This window comes from Bubalus kerabau, chromosome 4 (genome assembly GCF_029407905.1).
Source record: "Bubalus kerabau isolate K-KA32 ecotype Philippines breed swamp buffalo chromosome 4, PCC_UOA_SB_1v2, whole genome shotgun sequence".
Taxonomy (NCBI): domain Eukaryota; kingdom Metazoa; phylum Chordata; class Mammalia; order Artiodactyla; family Bovidae; genus Bubalus; species Bubalus kerabau.
In genome coordinates this window covers 4,658,768-4,686,525 of record NC_073627.1, presented here as the reverse complement: position 1 = coordinate 4,686,525, position 27,758 = coordinate 4,658,768, and the positions used below count along the sequence as shown (strand labels likewise).

The 27,758-nt window shown below is 45.5% G+C and overlaps 1 long non-coding RNA gene across 1 annotated transcript; it reads left to right on the top strand.

The window, feature by feature from the left end:
• Nucleotides 1–372: 372 nt before the first annotated feature.
• On the top strand, nucleotides 373–27,040 carry LOC129648569 (uncharacterized). Its single transcript, XR_008712789.1, has 4 exons — nucleotides 373–480; nucleotides 14,222–14,287; nucleotides 15,077–15,281; nucleotides 26,569–27,040. It is a non-coding gene; the product is annotated as an uncharacterized LOC129648569 (long non-coding RNA).
• Nucleotides 27,041–27,758: the final 718 nt, after the last annotated feature.

Here is a 27,758-nt window from a genome sequence, read left to right as displayed (position 1 = left end):
GGTGGAGCTGGTAACAGAATAAGTGAAGGACTACTTTGACTTCACCGAGAGACTGACAGCTTTTAAGCTGGGAAAACCCAGATAAAGAAAAGACGGAAAAGCACTTACAGATCAGATAAGGTATTAATCCAATCTGGAACTCTCTAGAGAGCAGAGAGGAAGCGGCCAGTTAGAGGGGTCTGGTCTGGCCTAAAAGCTGAGAAGACCCTCGGAGCAGCTGACGGGTGTTTCTGTGTGTTGAGCTGACTGCTCATTTCTTTAAAGGCTGCTGCTTGTAGAAAAGCTGCCTGTCCGCTTTGTCTCTCCTAAGCTTTGGGGGTTGTGTAATCTTACAGCTTGTTTGCCAATGTCAAGGCTCATGGACAAGCTGTCTAAGAAGTAACCTACCCCGTGTCCATTGGAGGCAGCAGGAAGTGGCCGAAAAAGCCGTGTGCCCGGCCCTCAAGCGTTCTGCCACCTAAACAGCAGCATGCCCTTGAGGTAGATCATTTCTCTGAGCCCCAGCGTCTTCAGCAGTAAATGGTTGTTAGAATGTGTTTTTCAGAGTGTTGTCTTAAAAATGGAATGAAATAATGTACAGGCAGTCTCTTAGCACTGTCTGCCATAGGATCCTTTCTAGAAAGGTTATTTAGGTCTGCAAGGAAACGTAAAGTCGGTCTTCCCTTCTGCTCATTCATCGCTTCCCCTTCTCATGTTTTTCCTGGCGTCAGGCAATCTACGCTAATCTCCGCAGCACGGTTTCACGTCGTTATGAGAAGCGCTGAACTTCTAGCCTGCAGTGATCTTCCACCTCTAGATGAAAGCGCAGGAGGAGACAAGACAGTATATATTCATTTTCCTTTCTCTCCTTCCCTTCCCTTCAGCCTGTTTCATGATCCACTCTGCCTGCTTTCCTTGCCTTCCTTGTGGTTATTATCATTAATTTTTTTTTAAGATGTGTGTTTTACCATGTTTGGAATGAATGATTAGCATCTTTACCTGGGCAGGAATGCTGTAAGGTCTAAGCAGTAGCTTTTGACTGATGTTTTGTGACCGACTGAAACACTGATTGCCTCTGTGCAGCATGGGGAGCTTTCAGAAGCCCCTCGTCCTCACCCCGTGTCTCCCACTCTGTACAAAGGCTTCGCCATCTCTTCCAGGTCCCGTTGTCAATAGGCTGATAACGTGATTGCTTTTGCTTTATTATACTTGTGTAGGTACTGTGGCAGCAAACAGAGTGCTTGGCAAGATTAACCAAACTACTGATGAACTGTAGTTTTAATTTGTGTCATTAAAAAAAGCAGGAAAAAATATTCCTTCTCCTACCACTCTGTATTTTTTTGTCATCATAGTTAACCTTAGTCACAGGGCGCAAAGCTCATGTCAGCGTTCAGGTCAGGATGTCAGAGGCTGTCTCAGGTGAAGTCGTTTTCGTTTTCACGGCTACTGGGCTCAGTCTTTGAAAGACGGCATCAAGCAAGTTACCAGGGGACTGGAAGGCCGGGCAGAGGAGCGGCTTCTGGAGGTTTTGATGTTGGGAGTCTGGCGGCCTCTTCTCCCCGGCCTGGTTTTACGGTGTATGAGTGTGTGAAATCGGGCAAGTCGTATAACCTAAGTGGATGCGGTCACCTGGGAAAATGGGCCTGTAAAACTGACCTCTCAGAGCTGTTCCAGGGGTTCAGCGACGTTGCAACGTGTGAGGTGCTTGGTCCAGAGGTGAACACATTTAGTGTTAGATGACCCTCAGCCACTGGTGCTCTCACGGACACAAGTCAGCGGACTCGATGGACATGAGCCTGAGCAAACTCTGGGAGATAGTGAAGGACAGGGGAGCCTGGCATGCTGCAAAGAGTCGGGTGGCAAAGAGTCGGACATGACTTAGTGACCGAACAGCAGTAAAAAAGCCTTGGTGGGGTTGAGAGACGCTAGTGAAGATGACAAGCAGTGGGCAAGACTTTGAGGACTGGACTGAAGTCACCACAGCACCGATCTTCTGCATCACATCCATGACCCACTGGTGACTTCTCTGCTTTCCCCGGTTGCATGTGGAGATGATGCATTTGAAACCTCATGGAGCCATTGGCTTTCTGTGGCTCTAGCTTTGGGGATTTTTGACATGAAGCTCATTTGTCTGCTGGAGAGGCCATCTCTGTGAACAAGAGGGAGATCGAGCCTGAGTCCCAGTGTCCCTCCCCCTCCCCGCCCACCCTGTCTGCGGCCCCCACTCCTTCTCTTCCTGCCTCACAGTCATTTATATAGTCATCTGTGTTTTGAGTACTAATTAGGAATGGGTCGTTTGTTGAGACTGCACACAAGACAGCCCTAACCCACGTGCTCTACATGAGCTTACCAACTGGTAGTCTCGTGGTGAAGGGGAGGGGCGGCCCGCATAGACGTAGAAAAGCAAATACACAGTGTGGTTAGAGCTACAGCGAGTACTGGGTGAGACAGGAGCCTGGATAATAGGGGAGATGCTTCTGATGGAGGATCTGAGCAGAGAGGGGAGGCAGGTGCAGAGCGAGTGCTGTGATCTCCTGGAGGCAGAGCGTGTGGCCGAAGGGGGCCCTAGCAGAGCCTGCAGAGCACCGGCCAGGAGGCCCCGGACGCTGGGCCCCGGACGCGGGGTTGACTCTGAGCAGGATGTGAAGCCCACAGGGGATTCTGAGTGGATGAGGGAGATGATAAAATGTAGCTCTCTGGAGTGCTCTTCAGAATCCCATCTGGGACATGGCTGTAAATGCTGATTAGCGAAGAGCAATCAGACGAGGCATGTTCTCAGAATGGAAATTTCTGCTTTTCCGTTGACTGTTGATATTTAGTTTAAAAACAAACAAGCAAGTGAAGTGCTAGTCTTTCTACTCAGAGATGCAGCTGAGAGCTTTCCCCTCCGTCCTTCTCATTCCCTCTGTTGTCTGTTCTCCTTGGTGTAGGAAGTATTATTCTTCCTGCCCGGTGATTCCATTGAGTCATGGACACTCATTTATTTCAACAATCTATATAAGAAAAACAAGCCCGAGTCCAGGCAGGCCAAGGGTGTCGTTTCAAGTCTGGATGCTTTAAGGCTCACGGGTTGGAGATGGGGAAAGAGCTGACATTCCAGCTGACCGAAAGCAGGGATGAGATGATGTCTCTGCTCAAGTCATCGGGCAAGAGAGCTTTCCCCTTACTCATGGAGGGGTCAGCCCTTTTGTTCTATTCAGGCCCTCAACAGCCTGGATGAAGGCCACCCGCAGGAGGGTCATCTGCTTTACAGACTCTTACCAATTTCAATGTTGATCTTGTCCAAAAAAACCCTCACAGAAACACCCAGCATACTGTTTGACCACATATTTGGGAACCTCGTGGCCCAGTCAAGCTGACGCCAAGCAGCAACCATCACACTGAGCCTTGGGCTCCACGCCTGTGCTGCATGTGTCGGACTGTTGCTGTTCAGTCACTCGGTCGTGTCCAACTCTTTGCGACCCCATGGACTGCAGCCCGCCAGGCTCCTCTGCCCATGGGCTTTTCCAGATGAGAATACTGGAGTGGGCTGCCATTTCCTGCTCCAGAGGCTCTTCCTGACCCAGAGACTGAACCCACGTTTCCTGCGTTGGCAGGCGGGTTCTTTACCACTTGTGGCATCTGGGAAGCCCCGCGCGTTGGACTTTTAATGCTCCTCCCAACACATACGTGTACAGTGCAGTGATGTAGCAGTAGTGAAACAAACACACGAGATATAAATACATCAGCAGATTTGGGGGGAGGAATATTCTCCTAAATGAGAAAGGAACTTAGAAACAGGATTGAATCTAAACTTATGACTTGGTTGAGATTATTTGTCACAGGTTAACATCCACCCACATATGCTGCGTGCACTGAAGATACAGATGCGGGTGTTTTAAATACTTGGCAACGAAAGTCACAGCACACGTGGCACATACATTTTAATATGTCCTGAGTGCGAATCAGTGCCTTAGTAAGCTCCTGATTCATTGCACCTCGGAGTGACCCAGGAACCTTTCAGCACTCCACGTGGCATCCGGCCCTCTTGCCTTGGCCTGGCCCAGAAAACTACAGCTCCCTGCCCCACTCTGCATGCTCAGCAAGGGTGCGGGAGGAGACATTCCGTTCCAGGCAGCCCCGGCTCCGTTTAGAGAGCCCTGGGACAATCGAGGGCTGACGTGTCTTGACTTCGAAAAGAAAGTTGAAAGTGAAGTCGCTCAGTCTTGTCCGACTCTTTGTGACCCCATGGACTGTAGCCTACCAGGCTCCTCCGTCCGTGGGATTTTCCAGGCAAGAGTACTAGAGTGGGGTGCCATTTCCTTCCCCAGGAGATCTTCCCAACCCAGGGATTGAATCCAGGTCTCCTGCACCGTAGGCAGACCCTTTACCGTCTGAGCCACCGGGGATCAAGCGCGTCTTGAGTTCGGACTCTGCTAAATGCCCCGCTACTACTTTTCTTTCCATCTCTCACCTTCCTATAGCAGGAGGGAAATGAGGGGAAAAGGAAGTTGGCAGAAATGCCTCCTCAGAGGAAGAAAATCTCCCTGGACTCAATGTCCCACTTGAGGAGCCCTCATTGCATCTCCTTTGATAATTGATTAACTCTAGGAAAGTGTTAGTTCCTTCAGTCGTGTCCGACTCTGTGTGACCCCGTGGACTGTAGCCCGCCAGGCTCCTCTTTCCACAGGATTTCCCAGGCAAGAACACTGGAGTGGGCTGCCATGCCCTTCTGTGGGGCTCTTCCCCACCCAGGGATCCAGCTTGTGTCTGCTGCATTGCTGGCAGGTTCTTTACCTTCTGAACCCCACTGGTTTTGAACTATCCCACAAGAACTTGCAAAAGTTGGGAGGGAGCAGGGACTAGCAGTGAGAGTAAAGAGGGAAAGAAAAGGAAAGCAGGCGCCTGCATGTGAAAGAGTCGTATGTGGGAGAGTCCGGTGCAGGGCCGCTGGAGTTCAGCGGCTCCGGGCAGCTGGACTCGAGAGCCTGCTGAGCCTGACTCCAGGCCAGAGGTTGAGGCCTGTTGTTTTGAGGTCTGTTGAATTGTAAAGTGCTTTCGGTTTGTACTCGGGAATCCTTTATCTTCTCTGGTTCTCCTCTTGGTTCGGAACATGGGGACTTGGAGGTATTTGAAGCTAAGTTGAAAACAAAGGCTTGTTTTCTGGTTGTAAGAGGGAACTTTATTTTAAAAACAAAAAAAAGTAAGGACCTGTTTACTTGACTCCAAGGAGGGAAATGGAAATGGCGTTAGGGGTGGGCGGTGAGCCTGAGCCGGGCTCCTGGTTGGAAGCGAGTGTCTTTGCAGGCCCCTGCCTGAGGCTGAGGGTGTGCTTGTGTGTGGATGTGCGCTGATAATACGCTGCCTCTGTACTGACTGAGGAGTTCCGTGAAACCGGGACTTGTTACAGAATGGCTGAGCAGTTCTGCGGGTCTCGCCAGGCAGCAGAGGACACCAAAGAGCACTCAGCCCCTCTCCTCCCCCCGTAAGGCGATGCTCCGTTGGGTTGCAGACACCTCCCCTCTAATGTCCTGCCCCCCGAAGTTTCTCCGGTCAGGAAACTCACTATGTGGCACAGGTTTAATTACACATGGTACACAGGCCATTGCCACAAAGTGAACTCCCTCCATGGGAGGAGTTTTATTCTCTTCTTTTCGGGGAAATGGGGGATTTTTAAAGTGCTGGGATGATACTTGTGTATAAAGGTCCAAATATGGGTTTTTCTTCATCCCCTGATGGAGGAGAAGTTTACCCGAGTAAATGTCTCTGTGTGAGAGAGTGTGTGTGTGTATGAGAGAATACTACGTGAGGGTGTATGTGTGTGTGAGAGAGAGGTGTGTGTGTGAGAGTGTGTGTGTGTGTGTGAAAGAGTGTGTGTGTGAGAGAGACAGTGTGTGTGTGTGACAGAGAGTGTGTGTGTATGTGAGAGAGAGTGTGTGTGTGAGAGTGTGTGTGAGAGAGAGTGTGTGTGTGAGAGAGTGTGTGTGTGTGTGAGAGAGAGAGTGTGTGTGAGAGAGAGTGTGTGTGTGTGAGAGAGAGAGAGTAGTGAGAGAGCGAGAGTGAGCAGGGGAGGGCGGTGGGGAGGAAGATGGGCGTGGGAGCCCATGCCTGAGGATGCCCCCAGAACACACAGAAGCAATTCTGGTTGGGTTGTCAGGAGAAGGACCAACTCTGTAGTGTGAGTTATTTAAAATGAAGTCAGCTCAGAAACAGAGAAGGCAATGGCACCCCACTCCAGTACTCTTGCCTGGAAAATCCCATGGATGGAGGAGCCTGGTAGGCTGCCGTCCATGGGGTCGCTAAGAGTCGGACACGACTGAGCGACTTCACTTTCACTTTTCACTTTCATGCATTGGAGAAGGAAATGGCAACCCACTCCAGTGTTCTTGCCTGGAGAATCCCAGGGACAGGGGAGCCTGGTGGGCCGCCGTCTATGGGGTCACACAGAGTCGGACACGACTGAAGCGACTTAGCAGCAGCAGCTCAGGAAACTGTCTGCAGAGACTTACTTGAGCAGTGAAAAGGAAGACAGGAAGCAAGTATATGGATGTGTGTGTGTGTGTGTGTGTGTATGTCCGTGAGCGATGGGATGGGTCTGGGGGGAGGAAGCCCCAGGATGGGCGGATGCAGCAGTTTGTCTGTGTTCCTCTTACCCCACGTTCCGGTCTCTGACAGCGCTCTGCATGCATGTCTGTAGGGTTGGTGAGAAAGCCGGACTTAAGCCACGTTGAGAGAAAACTCAATAATGCATTTCTCTAATAATGCATTTCATCTAATTGCTGATGGTCCCAGTTTTAGAATATCTGGGATTAGGGTAAAGCAGTGTGTCTATCCAGGTTTTTATACAGTGATTCACATCTGTGATTTTTCTTTGACTATTGTAAACCGGGGGTCTGGTTGGTAGACCTTTTTGTTGTTTATTTATCCCTAGTGATGAGTATATCCATTTCTAACCCTGCTAGCAGTGTTATTTTATTTATTTTTAAAAATTGAAGCATAGTTAACTTACAGCATTATGTTAGTTTCAGATATACAACATAGTGATTCATTATTTTTATGATTAGCAGGGTTTGCTCTTCCGTGTGTGTATGCGTTTTGCCTTGCCCTGCATGGCATGCAAGATACTAGCTCCCCACCCAGGGACTGAACCCATGCCCCCTGCAGTGGAAGCACAGAGTCTTAACCACTGGATCGCCAGGGAAGTCCCCAGCAGAGTCATTTTAAATAAAGCATTTCTCTCCTTCTGAAAGGAGTAGTGTATTCTAAAGGGAACAGCAACAACAAAAATATCAATAGCAATAACATCTGCCATCTGTTGAATTTAATTATGTGCCATACTGGAATATGGTAGTCACAACCCAGATTGTCTTCAGACTGCTGGATTCAAATCCTGACTCCGTACTTTACTAGTTATGGGCCCACAGGCCTTTTATCTAGACCCTAGTCTCTTCATCTGTCTCTTTCTCTCTCTTCTTGAATGTCCAGTCGTGTCCGACTCTTTTGCAACCCCATGGGCTATGGCCCACCAGCCTCCTCTATATATGGCATTCTCCAGGCAAGGATTCTGGAGTGGGTTGCCATTTCCTTCTCCAGGGGATCTTCCCAACCCAGGGACTGAACCTGCATCTCCTGTACTGGCAGGCAGATTCTTTACCACTGAGTCACCTGGGAAGCCCCTCTCTTCATCTTAACATGGGTTTAATGTTACTTCCTGGCCTTAGGGGGTGGAATGAGACGATGCAGGGAGACAGCTCCGCGCTGTGCCTGTGCCTGCTGAGCACGACGCAGTCAGCTGTTGGTGCTGCTCTTTCTTCTCAGTTTCGTCTCACCCTCACAGCCACTCTGAAGGATGGATATCATTATGCCCACTTTATAGATTACGAAAGAGAGACTTCCAGACTGAGTAATTGATACAAGTTTATGTATCTTGTGAATAATGGAACTGTGGTTTGAATTTGCATCCGTCATCACCTTTTTGCCCCCAGGCTGGACTACCCAGTAGCCTTTCCTGCGGTCTGACTTCTGAAGACAGCACACGTCTCTTGGCAGATCGGCCCTATGGCAAGAAGAATGCTATTTACTTACTCATGTGAGTTTGTTACTCAGAAGCCAAGCATTTTTCCTACATTGTCTCTAATTACCTTACAAGAGATATATGAAGTTGACTTTCTTATCCCACCTGGGAGTACATGAATAAATAAAGTTTGGAACACTCTAAGCTATTCTGATAATTGTAGGTTGCAGGACTTCCCTGGCGGTCCAGTGGTTAAGACTCTGTGTTTCTAATGTAGGGGACATGGGTTTGTTCCTTGGTCAGGGAGCCAGATCTCACCTGCTTCTCAGCATGGCCAAAAAACAAACAAAAAAAACAAACCAAAACTGTAGTTTCCTCAGGAATACCTGCTCAGCTCCTGCTGCAGGGTCTTTGCATTCACTGCCAGGGGTGTTTGCCCTCCCGATATTCATATGGCTCAAACCCTCAACTTCTTCAAATGTGCTGTCTTCCTTGCTTATCCGGTCCTGACACTTGTCAGTTCCGAAACCTCCTTGTTGAGCTACTACACTTTTTTTACATCACTTGCCTGTACATCACAGCCCATATATTATACTTACCTGTCTACCAATGACATGTCTCTCCTCACTAGGAAGTTAGCTCCACAGAGCGGGATTTTGGTCTCCTTTATTCACTGCTGTAACCACATTACAGAAAAGAAAGTGAAGGTGTGAAAGTGTTAGCCACTCAGTCCCGTCGCTCTTTGCCGCCCTGTGGACCGTAGCCCACGAGTCTCCGTCCATGGGGGTCTCCAGGCAAGAACACTGGAGTGGGGTGCCATGCCCTCTTCCAGGGCATCTTCCCGACCCGGGACTGAACCTGGGTCTCCCACATTGCAGGCGGATTCTTTACCCTCTGAGCCACCTGGGAAGCCCACTCCCAGAGGAGGGGGTCAGACAAACAGAGGGCCCGTGACAGCTGCTTCTCTAATTAGTGGATGGATGGACATTCCCTCACGTTTTCCAGCCGTGGTAAGCTACAGGGCCTGAGTTTTCTAACTGCCGTCCTGGCATATTTTCTACCGTGTGCATCACCTTGGGACCTTCAATCATTTGATACTGGACTCTTCATGCAGTCTACTTAGAGTCATCTTTACAATGATTTTTTTTTTTCCTTGAAAAAGGGTGCTGTGGAGGGCAAGGGTGGTGCAAACGATAAGCTAAGCTGTCATTTGACGCAGACCTTACGTTGAAAGTGTGTAATCCACACAGAGCTGGCTGCTCTCTGTTCCGTTTCCACACTGGGCCGCGTTCAGATGAGCACCAGCCCAAAGTGACATTCATTGCAAAGACGTTTTTAATCTTGAATGGTATAAAAAATTGGTATGTTTTTATTCCACTTAATACACACTCCAGAATTTTCGAAAATGGGCCACTCTCACTTCATATACATACTCCCTGCCTACCAAGTCAGGTCCCTCTCGCGTTCCACCCACCCCACATATTCTCCCTGAAGCTCCTTTTTCCTTTTTCCCCTCTCTGCCTCCATCCGACCTTCCAGATGGACTCTGTTGTGTTTTTTTTTTTTTTTTTTTTTACAAGGGATTCCTTTCTCTTCCCACTTGACTTACCCAGCAGGTCTGGGCTCCTCTCAGTAATCTCCCCATCCATTACCCGGATCCTCACCGCACAGGGTCAAGAATCTGCAAGAGAGTTCAGGGGAGGAACAGTGATCGTTACTCAAATTCACTTGTTTTTCCTTCTGTCGTATATACTGAAGCCAGTGAGATTAAGCACATCCTCTCTTTTCATTTAGAAGAATGCAGTAATCTGTTAGGTCACATGGAAACTTGTGCCCACCAGCCTGGGGTGATAACCTGAAACGCTTCATGGACCCGCTCCTCTGAGAGATGGGGAGGGAGGTGGGAAGAAGGTCTGAAAGTAGGAAGTTGGAGAGAGGATTTTATGTTTGTTTTATAACATTCTCCAGTCTTAGAAAACTTAAAATGGTTTATGTGAGCTCCAATTAACCTAAACATCTTAACCTGTCAATCATAGCCAGTTTGTTGACCTAAGATGGACAGATAGTAAGATAATTACGAGGGGAAGAAGTCCTACTCCCACCTCTGTTATCTTGGCATTAATTTCAGGGTTTTGTTTTCCAACCTGGCTAAATAACACTGAAAAAATAAATGCACTCTGATCATCTTAGTTCTTTAAAGGCATATATATGTTTAATGTTCTTTGATTTTTGTTTATGGCAGAGATTCACGACTCCCCGGCTTATCTCTTCAAACAGCCTCTTTCCCTATCCTGCCTCGCTTTTGGTTTTTGGGTCTATTTTCCTATTTAGTAGTCCCCGTTTCTGAAGTTGTCTTTGTGTGGCTGTTGCTTTTTTTGTTTCTGCAGAAAATAAGGGAACAGCAATTAGTAAGAAGGGTTTCCCAGGTGGCACAGTTGGTAAAGAATCTGCCAGCCAATGTGGGAGATGCAAGAGACACGAGTTTGATCCCTGGGTTGAGAAGATCCCCTGGAGAAGGGAATGGCAGCCCACTCCAGTATTCTTGCCTGGAAGACCCCACGGACAGAGGAGCCTGGTGGGCTCCAGTCCATGGGGTCACAAAGAGTCAGATACAACTGAGTGCGTATGCGTGAATGAATACATACACACACAATTATTTAGGAAAGTCAAAGACACAGCCTCTGAACAAGTCTCAGCTCTTGGGATGGGATGGACTGAGGCCGTGTCTCATGAAGCTCCCCGATTATGTCTCTGGGGCCAGGGGTACCATATTGGGTTCCTAAGGAAGGTTCTAGAAACCCCCCCTCTGGTTTGCCCAAAGGAGCGCCACACCTCTTCCTCTTCCTCCTCACTGGCAGAGATCTGGGGCTCCTCCTGTATCCTGTTCCACGCAGTTTCCTCTCTGGATCAGTCTTGTTCAGGCCTGTGGTTGGGACACTTAAGTCCTTACCCTCTGAGACTGTAGGCTCTAAACTGGAGAGCCGAAAGACAGTGCCACTTCAGGGAGGAAGGGGAGGACACCTTGGCAGGCGATGCTAGGCGCTTTTTGGGGCGGCCCGGCGCTCTGGCTCATCCATTCTAAAGCCCCACTGGACCCATCATCACACGTGGAGGGGCCGGCAGCTCTCAGTGACAGACAGGCGAGCCCTGGACTGGACCCCACAGCTGATAGTCCTCACCCCAGGTCAGCCTCCAGCCGCGGTGACTGAAGACAAAACCATTTCATCCTTCTGCACAGTGAAGTGGTTAGCCTAAGGAGTCAGTGAGTTTATTGATGATGTGTTCTATGAAGTGTGAATTAAAGACCTTTCCCTCTGTTCTACTACAGAGAACAGGCTTTCCTGGGAGCGCACTGCACAGGCAGAGGGAGAAAGTTAAGTATTGTTGTAGCTTTGGGTTTTGTTTTTTGTTCTAATAGCTTCACTCTGACTGAAGTCCTAGGAGTGTGTGACCCACTGCAGTTGGGCCCCTCGCTGCTCTCCTGGACAAGCTCTGGTCTGGGAGTTAAGAGAGGGCGTCTGGGCTCAGGATGGAGCCCCTCGCTGTTAGCCGTGTGGTGGAGAGCCAGAACGTTAATCTTGGGGTGCATCTGTTTTCTCAGTCATCTCTCATAAAAAATATTTCAGAGGTTGTTTATAATATAAAGAATGTACAAGAGCCTCGTTTATAATAAGCACTCCTTAATGTTATTTATTTCCTGATTTCTGAAAGTCTTAATGAAGACTCACAAAAGCCCCAAAGCAGGCGCAAGAGGGGAACGTGTGGGGTGTTTTGATTCATTCAGCGCATAGTGAGGCCTTTGTGCCTCACGTGACTTCTGCGTGCGGTCAGAGAGGCAGGGAAGAGCACGACGTGGCTTCCAGCTTCAAAGGGCAAGTAGGGAGCGAGTCAGTCAGTCCAATCCAGTCGCTGAGTCGTGTCTAACTCTTTGCGACCCCATGGACAGCAGCATGCCAGGCCTCCTTGTCCATCACCAACTCCCAGAGCTTACTCAAACTCATGTCCATTGAGTCAGTGATGCCATCCAACCATCTCATCCTCTTCTCCTCCCACCTCCAATCGTTCCCAGCATCAGGGTCTTTTCAATGAGTCAGTTCTTCACATCAGGTTGCCAAAGTATTGGAGTTTCAGCTTTAGCATCTGTCAATCCAATGAATATTCAGGACTGATTTCCTTTAGGATTGACTGGTTCGATCTCCTTGTAGTCCAAGGGACTCCCAAGAGTCTTCTCCAGCACCACAGTTCAAAAGCATCTATTCTTTGGCGCTCAGCTTTCATAATAGTCCAACTCTCACATCCATATGTGACTACTGGAAAAACCATAGCTTTGACTAGATGGACCTTTGTTGGCAAAGTAATGTCTCTGCTTTTTTTTTTTTAATATGTCTATTTGGCTCCTTTGCCCATTTATTTTTGGAGAAGGCAATGGCACCCCACTCCAGTACTCTTGCCTGGAAAATCCCATGGACAGAGGAGCCTGGTAGGCTGCAGTCCGTGGGGTCTCGAAGAGTCGGACAGGACTGAGCGACTTCACTTTCACTTTTCACTTTCCTACATTGGAGAAGGAAATGGCAACCCACTCCAGTGTTCTTGCCTGGAGAATCCCAGGGACAGCGGAGCCTGGTGGGCTGCCATCTATAGGGTCGCACAGAGCCAGACATGACTGAAGCGACTTAGCAGCAGCAGCAGCAACCCATTTATTTTGTTTATTTATTGAAGGATAATTGCTTTACAGAATTTTGTTATTCTCTGTCAAACCTCAACATGAATCAGCCATAGGTATACATATATCCCCTCCCTTTTGAACCTCTCTCCCATCTCCTGTCCCATCCCACCCCTCTAGATTGATACAGAGGCCCTGTTTGAGTTTCCTGGGCCATACAGCAAATTCCCATTGGCTATGTATTTTATGTATTCCCATTGGCTATGTATTTTACATATGTGTCTAGCTTGGTCATAGCTTTTCTTCCAAGGAGCAATTGTCTTTTGATTTCATGGCTACAGTCACCATCTGCTGTGATTTTGGAGCCCAAGAAAATAAAATCAGTCTCTGTCTCCACTGTTTCTCCATCTGTTTGCCATGGAGCGAGTCACAGCCCCAGGCCTGTGGTGGCTTCATGATGAGGTGAGAGCAGAGCTGGGCTTGCTGGCCTGGGGTGTAAGACGCAGCAGCCGCGCCCACCGGAGGCGCAGTGAGCTACACCCAGGAGTGAAGTGGGGACACGTAGGACACCTTACACAGCTGATCAGCTGCAGTAGGTTAGTGTTACAGCTGCTGGCTGGTCCGGCGGGTAAGACTCCCTGTTCCAATGCAGGGACTGTGAGTTCCATCCCTGGTCAGGGAGCTACGATCCCACATGCCTCTTGGCCAAAGCAATAAAACATAAAACAGAGGCAATATTGTAACAAAATTCAATAAAGACTTTAAAAATGGTCCACATAAAAATCATCAAAAAAATAAAGTTAGTGTTGCTAGAATTTTTTTTTTTTTTTTTTTTTGGTGGGGCTTGGAGAAGTATGTAATGTATTAGCAAGCAACCTAGGGCGAACCATCGAGATTGTACCACTTAGTCACTTTTGATTATTCCTCTCAGTCAGGGTTCTTAGAGTGTACATGGAGACAGCCTGTTGTAATTTTGAGGGAAAAAAAGCCAAGATGAGTCCTGTTACCCTGAGGTATGGTGTGTCTCTTAAGTTATAAGGATTTGTGTTGGGGAATAAAACAGTAATAGCAGACTGAGCATGTCAGAGTTCTACCAATTTTTTTTTTTTTTTTTTGGCAGAATCACGTGCAAAGGCCAGCTTTGTCAAGTCCATCTTCCCTTCTAATTTTCTTCAGATAAATTAGTAGCTCACGCTCTTATTGGCATGTTGTTACCAAGGAACTGAAGAGATAAAATAAGAAACTGGGAGACAAGTACACAAGCTTCCATATTTTCCTTGCTTACTCGTAGAAACTGATGAGCATCCCTCAGGGCAGCTTCTCATTGGACACAGCTGCGTGTGGTCCCAGTGTCATTTCAGATCCTGTCACCCATGTGAGGTACCCTGTGTCACTCCTGTGAGGTCCTGGTGTTCTGTATGCATGTATGCCTTATGACATTGATATTTCAGGTACCACGTCTGTGAATGGTGTTGAGAGAAGTGAATAACACTAGAGGTATAGATGGAACATGTTAAAAGGAGACTCAACTGTTAAACATGTGAAAAAAAATTAAGTTCACTCTGCAGTTCTTTATCTCTCTACAGAATAACCACTGCTGTGCTGCTTCTGACTGCTGGGTCCCCAGTCCTCCCTCACACTTGAATGTGATGGTAGGTGTTGACCATGTTCCCTGTACTCTCCTCTGATTGCCGACTTGCAGTGATCTTCTTTCACTTGTCTCCTGAAGTCCGGGCCAAGTCCACGTAAAAGTTCCATAAAAAGAAAAGAGAGGAAAGTGAAACCCAGAAAGCGACCTTGAATTCCCAAGAAACCCGAAAATGTCCGTTTTCCACGTGTTTGGCTGTATAAACCCTGGGTGTTGCAATTACCCTGTAGACCTGAACATTACCTGCTGGATCACACCTTATCTTCCTTACAGAACCCTCTTTTTTGTAAAGACAAACATTTCTGCTGATGATGACATAAGTTATTCATCTAAAATCTTTCTGGGAAAACATTTTATTTCCAAGAGTTAGGGAAGAACCTAAGTGCTTCCACCATAACATACTTTGTTTCCTTTTGTTTTTTTGGTCTTTCTCCCTCCCTTCATAAACTTGAGGTCAGCTTACATTTGACTTGACTGAAATTGGGACATCATGCAGACCTTACTGGGGGCAGACTGTGGCTCTTGTGTGGAAAGAAAGACGACCCATGAAGCGAGTTTGCGAACTTTTAGCTTCCCTTGCTCAGGCGTCCAGTTGCCCATTTGGCCTCACTTTTCACATTCTTTCTGGTTCTGTTCTTAGAACCTGAACCGTGGGTTTAGAGAGAATCCTGAGTTTAAATCCCCGGAGTCAAGTAACGCAAATGCACCTACTTGGCAAGGTTGCATTTCTCCACTTTGATTATATCACTATTTTCACATTTCAATTAATGAAATTTTTTTTTTTTTTTTAAAGCCAATGCAGGCAATTAAAAGCATTGCATTCCCTTTGTGCGAGAAGGAAACGTGAAGGTGCTTCTGAAAGGTGAATTCTGTTGTTTTAATTGGAACATCCTGCTGCTGCTGCTGCTGCTGCTGCTAAGTCGCTTCAGTCGTGTCCGACTCTGTGCGACCCCATAGATGGCAGCCCACCAGGCTCCACCGTCCCTGGGATTCTCCAGGTAAGAACGCTGGAGTGGGTTGCCATTTCCTTCTCCAGTGCATGAAAGTGAAAAGTGAAAGTGAAAAGTGAAAGTGAAGTCGCTCAGTCATGTCTGACTCTGTGCGACCCCATGAACTGCAGCCCACCAGGCTCCTCCGTCCATGGGATTTTCCAGGCAAGAGTACTGGAGTGGGGTGCCATTGCCTTCTCCAAAAATAAATGGGCAAAGGAGCCAAATAGACATATTAAAAAAAAAAAAGCAGAGACATTACTTTGCCAACAAAGGTCCATCTAGTCAAAGCTATTGAGCTATTGAGTTATATGAGTTTTTTATAGTTTTTTTTTGTATTTTAATGATTTATCAGCTATATGATTTGCAAATCTTTTCTCCTATTATGTAGGTTACTTTTTCATTTTGTTGTTGTTGGTTTTGGGTTTTTGGTTTTTTTTTGTTTTTTGTTTTTTTTTTTTGCTGTGCAAAAGCTTGCTAGTTTGATGTGGTGGTTTAATCACTAAGTAGTGTCCCACTCTTTGCGACCCCAGGGACTACAGTTGGCCAGGCTTCACTGTCCATGGGATTTCCTAGGCAAGAACACTAGAGTGGGTTGCCAGTTCTTTCTCCAGGGGTCTCCCTAACCCAGGGATCAAACCCACATCTCCTGCTTGGCAGGCAGATTCTTTACCACTAATCCACCTGGAAAGCCCTAGTGATATAGTCTCATGTATTTATTTTTGCACTTGCTATCTGTACTTTTGGTGTCCTATACAGAAAATCATTTTCAACATCAAAGTCAAGAAACTCTTCCCTTATAATTTCTTCTAGAAGTTTTATTTTCAAGTCTTTAGAAGCTCTATACAGTCAGCAAAAACAAGACCGGGAGCTGACTGGCTCAGATCATGAACACCTTATTGCCAAATTCAGATTTAATTTAAGACAGTAGGGAAAACAACTAGACCATTCAGGTATGACATAAATCAAATCCTTTATGATTATACAGTGTGAGTGAGAAATAGATTTAAGGGACTAGATATGATAGAGTACCTGATGAACTATGGACGGAGGTTCGGGACATTGTACAGGAGACAGGGATCAAGACCATCGCCATGGAAAAGAAATGCAAAAAAGCAAAATGGCTGTCTGGGGAGGCCTTACAAATAACTGTGAAAAGAACAGAAGTGAAAAGGAAAGGAGAAAAGGAAAGATATAAGCATCTGAATACAGAGTTCCAAAGAATAGCAAGGAGAGAAAAGAAAGCCTTCCTCAGTGATCAATGCAAAGAAATAGAGGAAAACAACAGAATGAAAAAGATTAGAGATCTCTTCAAGAAAATTAGAGATACCAAGGGAACATTTCATGCAAAGATGGGCTCGATAAAGGACAGAAATGGTATGGACCTAACAGAAGCAGAAGATATTATGAAGAGGTGGCAAGAATATACAGAAGAACTGTACAAAAAAGATCTTCATGGTCCAGATAATCACGATGGTGTGATCACTCACCTAGAGCCAGACATCCTGGAACATGAAGTCAAGTGGGCCTTAGAAAGCATCACTATGAACAAAGTTAGTGGAGGTGATGGAATTCCAGTTGAGCTATTACAAATCCTGAAAGATGATGCTGTGAAAGTGTTGCACTCAATATGTCAGCAAATTCGGAAAACTCAGCAGTGGCCCCAGGACTGGAAAAGGTCAGTTTTCATTCCAATCCCAAAGAAAGGCAATGCCAAAGAATGCTCGAACTACCACACAATTGCACTCATCTCACACGCTAGTAAAGTAATGCTCAAAATTCTCCAAGCCAGGCTTCAGATGTTCAAGCTGGTTTTAGAAAAGGCAGAGGAGCCAGAGATCAAATTGCCAATATCCACTGGATCATCGAAAAAGCAAGAGAGTTCCAGAAAAACATCTATTTCCACTTTATTGACTATGCCAAAGCCTTTGACTGTGTGGATCACAATAAACTGTGGAAAATTCTGAAAGAGATGGGAATATCAGACCACCTGACCTGCCTCTTGAGAAACCTGCCTGGAAAATCCCATGGACAGAGGAGCCTGGCGGGCTACAGTCCATGGGGTTGCAACGAGTCAGATACGCCTTAGCCACTAATCAGCAACAGTAACTGAAGGTTTACATTCGTGTTGCCAGGATCAACAGAAGATTTTTTTTTAATGACATATTTTAAAATAAGTGTGTCATTATCATTTCAACCTATTGTCCAAGAAATGTTTACTCTGGCCATGGGTTAAGGGTTAAATTGAAGCTTTGGGATTCTTACGGTGGTGTTAGCATGGCAAGCGTCCTAGGTACACCAGAACCCGTCCTAAGCCACAGCCACCGTTCACCATGCTCTTTCCAGTACATGGACGCACAGGAAGGGCCCTGACGCTAGTAACTGGGAAAGTCCTATTTCACTCTCGGCCCAGCTCACATCGGAACTCCACATCGCAATACCCTGCTAAACTTGGTCATAAAACAGGATCTGAGGGATGTTTTCCACCTTCCTCAGCTCAGACTCGAATCTGTCCACAACAGATTTCATGCCAGGACAGAAGCAGGAATGGAGGCTGGATGGGCCAGTCTCAAGTGGACACATGAGAGATGCGGGCGGTATCTACTTCTCCATCATCTGTGTGCGAGAGCGTGGAGGGCCCTCAGAGAGAGAAGTGCATCAGCTCGTGTGACCTTTACACAGTAGTGACCAGGCAGCTCCAGGCTGGGGCTCGGCTACTCCCGTGGAACGTAGGTCATGGAAAGTGCTCTTCTCAGAGGGACGGGAGGGAGCAAGGTCTTGAGGGTCTCCTCTGGAAGTCTGTGTGACATGGTTCCTCAGAGGTGTCAACCTCTGGATGTGACCTTTGACTAATTTTCTTGTCTATTTAGCATGTAGATATGTTATTCATCGCACACACTATGATCTGTTGTCGTTCTGTGGCGAAGTTGTGTCCCACTCTTTTGCAACCCCGTGGACTGTAGCTCCTATTCTTGTGAAAAATATTTGAAAATAGAAAGAATGATACCTACAAGCTGTTGATAGTTTGTTACAAGAGACAAAGTGTGAAAGGTAAAAAATAAAACAGTTAAATGACATTTCTTAAATTTCTCACAAGCTGTACTTTGACTCTGGGGAGTCTTAATTTTTCTCATTCTCTCTAGTAACTGTACTTTAATATTTTCCCTATAAATATAAATATATTTCCCTATAAATATAAATTATATTTAATATACCCTTGGAGGAAAGTTTTGTCCCCCTAGAGACAGTTGAGGATGTCTGGGACATATTTTGGTTATCATGACTGTGTAACCGGGGATCGCTCCCGGGGTCCAGTGATGAGGGTGTAACCAGGGGTCACTCCCAGGGTCCAAAAGGTCACGACTGTGTAACTGGGGATCGCTCCTGGGGTCCAGTGGGTTATGACGGTATAACCAGGGGTCACTCCCAGGGTCCAGAGGGTCATGGCTGTGTAACCGGGGATCGCTCCCCAGGGTCCAGTGGGTCCACACCAGGGATGCTCTGCACGTTTTACAATTCTTAGGACGGTCTTCCCAACAGGGAATTACTTGGCTCAAAATGTCAGCAGTACTGAGGTGCAAACTCCTGGTGTTTAGCTTGTTAAATAATCTCTCTTTGGACCAATATCTCTCAGAGATAGAGCTCTACCTCTAGTTGTGAGCACCTGCCTTCTGTGAAAACTACACATTTAGGTGGTGGTTGCTGCTGCTGCTAAGTCGTGTCAGTCGTGTCTGACTCTGTGTGACCCCATAGACAGCAAACCACCAGGCTGGGCCGTCCCTGGGATTCTCCAGGCGAGAACACCAGAGTGGGTTGCCATTTCCCTCTCCAATGCATGAAAGTGAAAAGTGAAAGTGAAGTCTCTCCATCATGTCTGACTCTTAGTGACCCCATGGGCTACAGCCTACTAGGCTCCTCTGTCCATGGGATTTTCCAGGCAAGAGTACTGGAGTGGGATGCCATTGCCTTCTCCGTAGGGGGTTATTAGTGACTTCCTAATCACCAAATCTGGGCTTCCCCGGTGGCTCAGTGGTAAAGAATTTGCATACCAAGCAGGAGATGCGGGCTGGATCCCTGGAGAAGAAAATGGCAACCCACAAGTATTCTTGCCTGGAGAATCCCCATGGACAGAGAAGCGGGTTTGCTACAGTCCATGGGGTTGGAAAAGAGTTGGACACGACTGTGTGACTGAACAACAACAACAAATCACCCAATCTAACAGTGTTTCATCATTTTTTATATAATTCAAGCTGTAGCAAGGTTTAATATTTCTGGTTGTTCTGTAATTCCCTCTTTGCCATCTTTTGTACGTATCTCCCCTTGTGCTTTAGTGATGCTTTCTATTTATAGTTTTTTTGGGTGGTCTGATTGCTTCCCACGTTTGTGCTACTAAAAGAACGCCAGTGACTCTGGACTCTGTTTCTCTCAGACAGAATGGAACTTCATGGAGTCTTTATCCGTGCTGGGCTGTACTTCAGTCCCTCTCATAGAGGACACTCCATGAATTTTCCAGTACTTCACTGCCTGAAGCCGAGTGGAAGCTCCTGCCCTTTCTGGTTTTCATTTCCCTGCAACATGTGTTCTGTTACGTTAGTAGCTAATTCGTACCAGTCTGAGGGAAATCCCACCACTGCGGTCCTGGATTTTGTGACCTATGACCCACAGGGGAAACTCTGGATCTATGCTGTTTTGATGCATGAAAACCAAACCCAAATAAAATGAAGAACTGTTATCTGGAGCTCAGCCACCAGCTAGTCTCTTTATCAGCCCAGGGTTGCTGGAGAGTGATTTGTCATGGACCCAACGTCAAGTCCACAGGGTTGAAAGGAAGTATAGACTTGACTATTGTCTATATCACTCAAAGTGATAGCTAAGCTGTGTTAATCCAAGAAGAGCAAGTGGAAGCGTTGGCCCTTTGGGACACTTGGGAGCTCCTAATGAGAATGATTTGGCAACATATGTCTTCTCGAGGGTTTTTATTTCTTCCCAGGCTCCTTACCTGAGGTGTTGGTTGCTATTAGAACAGAATCTTCTGTGAAATTTTCTTTTTCTTCATAATTTCAAAATTTTGTCTGAATTTACCCATTTGTGGGCTTATTTCCATTAATAGCATTGAAAACAATTGGAAACAAGTTGAATCTGTTTAATCTCCATTCTAGAGTGTTTAGTTTTGAGTTCCAGAAAGTTTTTAATTACGGACTTGATTACTGTTTCTTCTGCTAGTGTTGAAATAGTGCATTTTTTCCATCCTTGGAAATAATTGTAATTCTTAGCTTCTATATTTATCATCTCTCCTTTCACCAGATTTGGTCCTTTGCTTTTTACCTCTTTATTTTGGAAGAGGTATTACCAAGGTTGTTTGGAAATAACTGATTGAAAATTTTTGCCTTTAAGATCCTGTCATGAAGACTTTAATTTTGCCATTTTAATTTTAGTTGTTGCTCATTCTTTTTATTGTCTCATGTTTTTTTGTGCATGGGTGGTTTTTTTTGTTTGTTTGTTTCAGCTTATTGCATTTATAGCAATTTTTTGGTCTTTCTGATTCATCCTTTAATATTGTTATCTTTTATGTTTGCTCCTTATGGGTTTTTTAATACTTATTATTTATTTCTTGTTTGGCTTCATACATATATAAATAAATATAAAATATTTATAGTTTACTTATTTTTATAATATGTATTATGAAAATATAAATAAGTATTATTTATTCTTTGTCTGCATGGGGTCTTAGCGGCAGCGTGGGGGAACTTGGATCTCTGTTACAGCACTCGGGATCTCGAGTTTCAGCGTGTGCACTCAGCTGTGGTTCTAGTTCCCTGACCAATGATCAAACCTGGGCCTCCTGTATTGGGAGCACAGAGTTTGAGCCACTGGACCACCCGGAGAGTCCCTACTGCTTAACAGATTTTAATGTTTGCTGTACAGAAGACAGTTCTTTTATACTACTGAGCATTGTCTTCTGGTTTCTGGACTTGAATCCTTTTCAGAAGTACCTATCTTCTGAGTTTTCTCGAGGTTTTCTTTCATCTTATTCTAAGGGCCCTCTGTCCTTAAGTCCATTTAGCTGTTTTTCTTTTTTCCCATCCTTAAATGAAGAGAATCTGTTCTCACTGAGTGTTTGTAAACACACGAGGTGTGTGCAGTGCTCTTGCTTCTATTCTGTCCGATATTAAAGAGAGAACTTTCGGCCCAGGACCCTGCCCAAAGTGGTTATTTGTCTAGAAGCTCTGCTGTGCTGAGATAAGGTATTCTTCTAGAACATGTATAAATTCAGTATGTTTGAAATAGGCACCTTTTCCATCAATACTGACAGTGACTTAATTGTGAACATATTTTGTAGGGTGCAGTGAGGAAGTCAATCACAGCTCCATACACTCTCCATTCCATTCTGGCCTCATTTCCTTGGAAACACAGTCCCAAATGGACAAAGTGATGGGAGAGTTTGCAGGGAAGAGGAGAGGGAGGCACAGATTTCTTAATATTTCAAAAAGTAGTATTGCATAGTGGAATTCTGATTGCCTAATTTTGAAATTGTTAGCTATTTTCCCTTTCTATCTTGTATCACCACTTAAATTTTAAGTTCCAGGCTTGAATCTTACTCTAATTAACCCCTTCCTTTATCCCTTTTGGCTTCCCCAATCTCTCAGTTGGTAAAGAATCTGCCTGCAATGCAGGAGACCCCAGTTCTATTTCTGGGTCGGGAAGATCTGTTGGAGAAGGGATAGGCTACCCACTCCAGTATTCTTGGGCTTCCCCGGTGGCTCTGCTGGTAAAGAATCTGCCTGCAGTGTGGGAGTCCTGGGTTTGATCCCTGGGTTGGAAAGACCCCCTGGAGAAGGGAACAGCTACCCACTCCAGTACTCTGGCCTGGAGAATTCCATGGACTGTATATCCATGGGGTCACAAAGAGTTGGACATGACTGAGCGACTTCCACTTTCACTTTAGCCCTTTCATAGTGATTAATATAAACAATACACCGACTATGTAAGAAATTTAGAGAATGTAGCAAATATTGTTAACTAAAACAACAATTTCCATCTCTTCCCTACTCCTTATAAGCAAAATTATATGTTTGTTTTGCATGAACTGTTTAGGGAAGGTCATGTGGTACCATTAGGTCCAAGGAGAAATCAGAGGAAGTATCCCTAAGGGGCTTGTAGGAAGAGCTTCATGGCCAATTACTAGCAGGTGTCAGCAAGAGAAGCCTCAGCTCCCACTGCTGGTCTTGCTGCGTCTGCTTGTGATGGCTGGAACCACAGCAGCCACCTTGTAACTCTAAGGGACACAAGTTGAGAACAGAGCCGGCGTGATAAGGATGATACAGCAGCAAGATGGAAAGTGACAGACCTTTGAGAGCATCTTTGATGTGCTTAATTCTCCAGTTCCAGATCTGCCCTAGCTGAGAACATCTTGGCATGTAAAATAATTAAGCTTTTTCTTTGGCTTAAGTTTAGAATTTCATTTTATGGAAATTAAAAGCATTCTAAGTGATTGGAAGAATGAAACTTACTCATTAAGGCAAGTATGTGTGTGTGTGTTTTGTAGATGATAAAAGAAGAATCTTGTAGTTATTTTGTTCACAAAAAGTAGGTCATCCAGAAATTGAAATACAAAGTAATGATTGGGCCTCCCAGGTGGCTCAGTGGTTAAAAAAAAAAAAAAAAATCCACCTGCCAAGGCAGAGGACACAAGAAATGCAGGTTTGCACCCTGAGTCAGGAAGATTCCCTGGAGAAGGAAATGGACCCAGTATTCTTGCCTGGGAAATCCCATGGACAGAATTAACTCCTTCTCCAAAACTGGTTTATGTTGCTGGTAGCAAACAGGTTAAGAAAAATAATGAAGTTCTTTATGTAGAATACAGCTGGAATTTTAAACCAATAGGAAATGAGGAACAAGACTAGAAAGAAACATCTATTCTCTTCCTTAACCCACCCACAGAAGACTACATTACTGCAGCTGTCCGAGAAAGCCCAGGCTAAATCCAGGGCTTCCATTTGCATGGTGCATATTAAAAAGTAGGAGTATGGTCAGCTGCCGTCTTTCTTGTGGTCGATGCATCTCGTTCTTCTTGGGATTTTTGCAGAGTAATGATCTAGTTTCATAAGACATAATACCATGTGAATGAATCTGTGTCACACTGTCACTTTGAATTCACTGGGGTGACTCAGAGCTCCCAGTGGAGCTCAATAATTTGTGTCTAGTTCCTACACGCAGAGTAGCAAACTGTGAGAAGCCACCACCAGGGTTAACAGACCCACTCTCCAGAGTCCTTCTCAGATCCCAGGTCATCTGTGGAAGAAAGAAAAAAAAAGATTGCTACTCAGCTGCGCAGTGATGCTGAAAACGGAGAATGATTTTCGTATTTTAAGGAAAATCTAAACCTAATTTGGATTTACTTTCATTACTTCCACTCTGCTCTTGAAATGTATCTATACCTGTACAGTCTACCTAGGAGGTTTGGCAACTGAAAGGTCAAAGAGATTTGGAAGCATATGAATCATTGAGCTATTTCCCAATTAAGAGCCACAAATGCCCCTGTTTTACCCTAGCACTGTTCAAAGGGCAGTTATCAAACCGTGTCTTAGTTACCATGAACGTCATCATGGGAAATATGGTCTTTCTGGTGGTTAGAGGGATTCAGGGTTCAAGGGGAAATGACCTTTATCAAAGACCCCTGACCCCACTGGAGCTACACGTACAGAAACCATGACTCACACTCTAATAATCATTAATCCACATTCTGTCTTTTCTCTGTATATTTTGGACAAATAGCTCTTTCGCGAGGCAGAAGAGGCTGTTTGCCCATGCTGTAATATGGCACATGATATGCCAAATCAATGATATCAATAATTTAATAAGGAAAATGATAACCACATTTGAGTGTAATCACGGTGAGAGGGTAGCAGGCAGGAAGGCCAGGGGTCTCCAAACGGAGGAGACAGGCTGCAAGGGTCATTTTTTCTCTCTCTCTTAAGCGGCAGGAAGAAACAGACTAGTGTTACATTTTCCCCTTCTCTGTACAGATTTAAAAAGAGCTTTCTCTTAAAACTCTGTGTTGCCACAGTGACACCTGGTTCCACCTGAACTTAACTTTTCTCAAACCTTGAGCTAACCAATGAATTTTTCTTACGGAAATGTTTGTCTTAAGCTGTGTTAATGTGCTGTGTATTTACCCCAGACCCTGTCTCCAAGTCTGTTCCCCCTAAAGGCTCAGAACCGACCTGACAAACCAGTATGTGATACTCATACACTGTTCTCCTAATCTATGTTAATGAAACTATGTATTTGTATGGGAATCTGCCTTTCTTCAAGATTCCCATCAATTGTGTTATGACTAGGGATGACCCACCTGGTGTCAAGATTATCTCAGATTGCATCTTGTGGATGAGGGGTCGGGTGCCATTTTCTGAGTTCTGAGACATTTCCTTTCTTTAATTAGCAGACTGCTGGTAGCTATACAACATTCCGCTAAAGACTTAGCAGGGGCGTACTCTTTCTGCCCCCTTCAGAAGCTTTCTCTATCTCTTTTATACTTTAATAAAACTTTATTACACAAAAGCTCTGAGCTATCAAGCCTTGTCTCTGGCCCCGGATTGAATTCTTCTCCTCCAGAGGCCAAGAATCCCGGCGTCTTTTGTGGTTCAGCAACAACCTTTCAATGGTTACCAGAAGGCGGGAGGCAGAAGGGTTAGGGGGAAACCTAAATTGGGAGTTTGGGATGGCCATATACACACTGCTATCTTTAAAATAGATAACCAAAAAGGACATACTGTACAGCACAGGGAACTCTGCTCAGTACTCTGTAATAACCTAAATGGGAAAAGAATCTGGAAAAGAATAGACGCATGTATAACTGAATCACTTCGCTGTATACCTGGAACTAACACAACATTGTTAATCATTTATACTCCAATATAAAGTAAAGAGTATAGAAAAGGACTGCAAAGTAAATATATAGATTTTCCTGCTTTCTGTTCATTTGGGGTATATGTTCCACTCTCATAAAATGTAAGTGGCTGGGCAGAGGTGAATTGCTATTTTTGAGAATTCCTTACATTAAAGTACACTTTTTTGATCAAAGCCAGTTCAGCAGTGGGAGGTTGTCTTTGAGTCTGGAGTCCCCAGAGCACTTGATACCCCCAGGTGTGAGGCTGTGGGGGAATTGTTTGTATGGAAGTGTACCTGTAAAATGTAAGAAATGTCATGTCAAGAAAGAGAAGGTGAGTTGGTAAGATTACAAGCTTTCCATTTTGTTGGGATTTCTGTGTCGTACGTAGAGATACGCACATTGCAGAGAAATGCAAGTTAATTCAGCATGACATAGAATCTCAGAGTGAGAGCTTGTCAGAATGGCTTGGTTTAGTTCGTCTGAGCCCCGTCAAGTTATCTGAGCTTCTCTAAACTTCAGTTTGCTCATTTGATAAATGGGAGTAATAATAGTATCCAAGGATTAGATGAGATAATGCCATAAAACGCTGATGAGAGCCTCACTCTTACTACTGTTATTATTAATATTCCCCAGGTACTTGCATTTCAAATGCTTGTTTATTTCCCTAATGGGAAGTCAGCACAGGAATATGAGGCAATGATTCCCCTCCTTTATTTTTTTCCTACACTTTGTACTTCCATTTCACTTTAAACAAAAAAACCACCTTCTGCCCTTCTGGTTCAGTGTTAAATATAATACATATTAAAGATCCCATGATGAGTAAGTTTTAGAGCAAGCAGTAAAATCTTACCAGGGAGTAGAAAGCACAAGCTAGTTTCAATGGGCATAATTTGCCTAATACTTGACCTTCAGAACCTTTTGTAACCTCCCTTTGGATTCCACCCCATGTTCTCCGTGATGATAGAACACTTTTTCAGGGATGCACTAGCTTCTGCCCTCCTTCATCACAGCAGGCCTGGGTCGTGCCTTCACTGAGGTTGCCCAGATGCTCTGACCTGTTACTCAGCACTTGCTGTGGGGAAAAAAAAAAAAAATACAGCTATGGACTTTGGAGAAATGCAAACTCCTTTCCAAAAGCTAAGCAAAATGGAAAGGGGAGGAAACCATCGATTAGGTAAAGGAGAGACGAGCAGAATGAGGCTCTCTCCACTTTGGAAATGGAACAGTGAGAGAAAACGTCCGAGTGCAAAGATTTGCCTTGTTTTCGTCCTTCGAGGGTATTTGTGCACAGCGTGCTTACAAGTTATACTTTGGCTAAAAATGGAGTTTGTTCTTGCTCCAAATCTTAACTTCTTTTGTATTGCTTTTGGCGCATCTGCCCTAATGTATCTGTCATGAATTCAGGAGACTTGCCGACATTAATCCGTCCTGAGTGTGTCCTCCAGAGACGTGAGCACGACCGTGTGAAAGCTTCAGCGCTGTTACACTGCTGGGGTGCTGAGACCCTTTGCAGGCTCTGCAGCACCTTCAGTGTCTGGTGCCCCCCACCTGCCTGTCAGCCCCGCCGCGCCCGTTCTCCAGCCCCCCTCTCTGCTGCAGCTGCGCTGAGGGCCTTCGCTGCTCCTAGGGTGGCCAGGCGCACACCTGGCTGTTCACCTCCGCTGTGCCGGCTCCTTGGAATCCTCTTCTGTGAGACACTTGCCTTGCTCAGCCATTCACCCTTCATCTTCCCATTGAGGACTGCTCCGAACGCCCCAAGCAAAAATGCAACTTCTTTCAACTCTTAAGTCTACACTGTGTTTTTGTCTTTTCAAGTTTTACATTTGTTTTCCATTTCCTTTTTATTGGTATCACCCTCTGAAATGTAAGTGCCAAGATGCCTAGGGTTTTTATATTCCCCCCCCCCCCCCCGTGTATCTTTACTAAGTAGAATAGTTCATAGTACTTGCTCAATAAATATTTGCAGATTTAATTGGTTAAGTAATCACTGATTCAGCCAAAAGGTTTCAGGGAAAGTGCTTTTCTCCCAAATTAGCTGTTGAACAGAGTGGGCGCTGGGAACGATCCTTTAGGTCTGCGATGGACGGAAGTAGTGTCTGTTTTCAGTGCATGAGCATTGATGGGTCAATATTACCCTTGAATCTGAAATACTTTGAGGAGAATGACAGGGCTTAAGGGACCTTTCGACTGTGTGACCACTCGCTGCTGCTGAGAAAATGGACAAAATTCACTTCGTGGTACTACATGGACTGCAGCCCACCAGGCTCCTCTGTCCATGGGATTCTCCAGGCAAGGATATTGGAATAGGTTGTCATTCCCTTCTCCAGGGTATCTATCCCCGGCCCAGGGATTGAACCCGAGTCTCCTGTATTACAGGCAGATTCTTTACTGTCTGAGCCACCAGGAAGCACTTTATGATATCACAGTTCTCATTAAAGTTCCATTTTTCTTTCTTATGTTATCCTCCCTTTATTTGGTGCAGCAAATTTATAGTAACTGCTCATGCAGTGAAAGGGGCTGACTAGAGAGGCTCTTAGATCACATTGCAAATGGAATTCTTCTCCTTTCTCAGTCCTTAAGAGTTACCCCTCAGT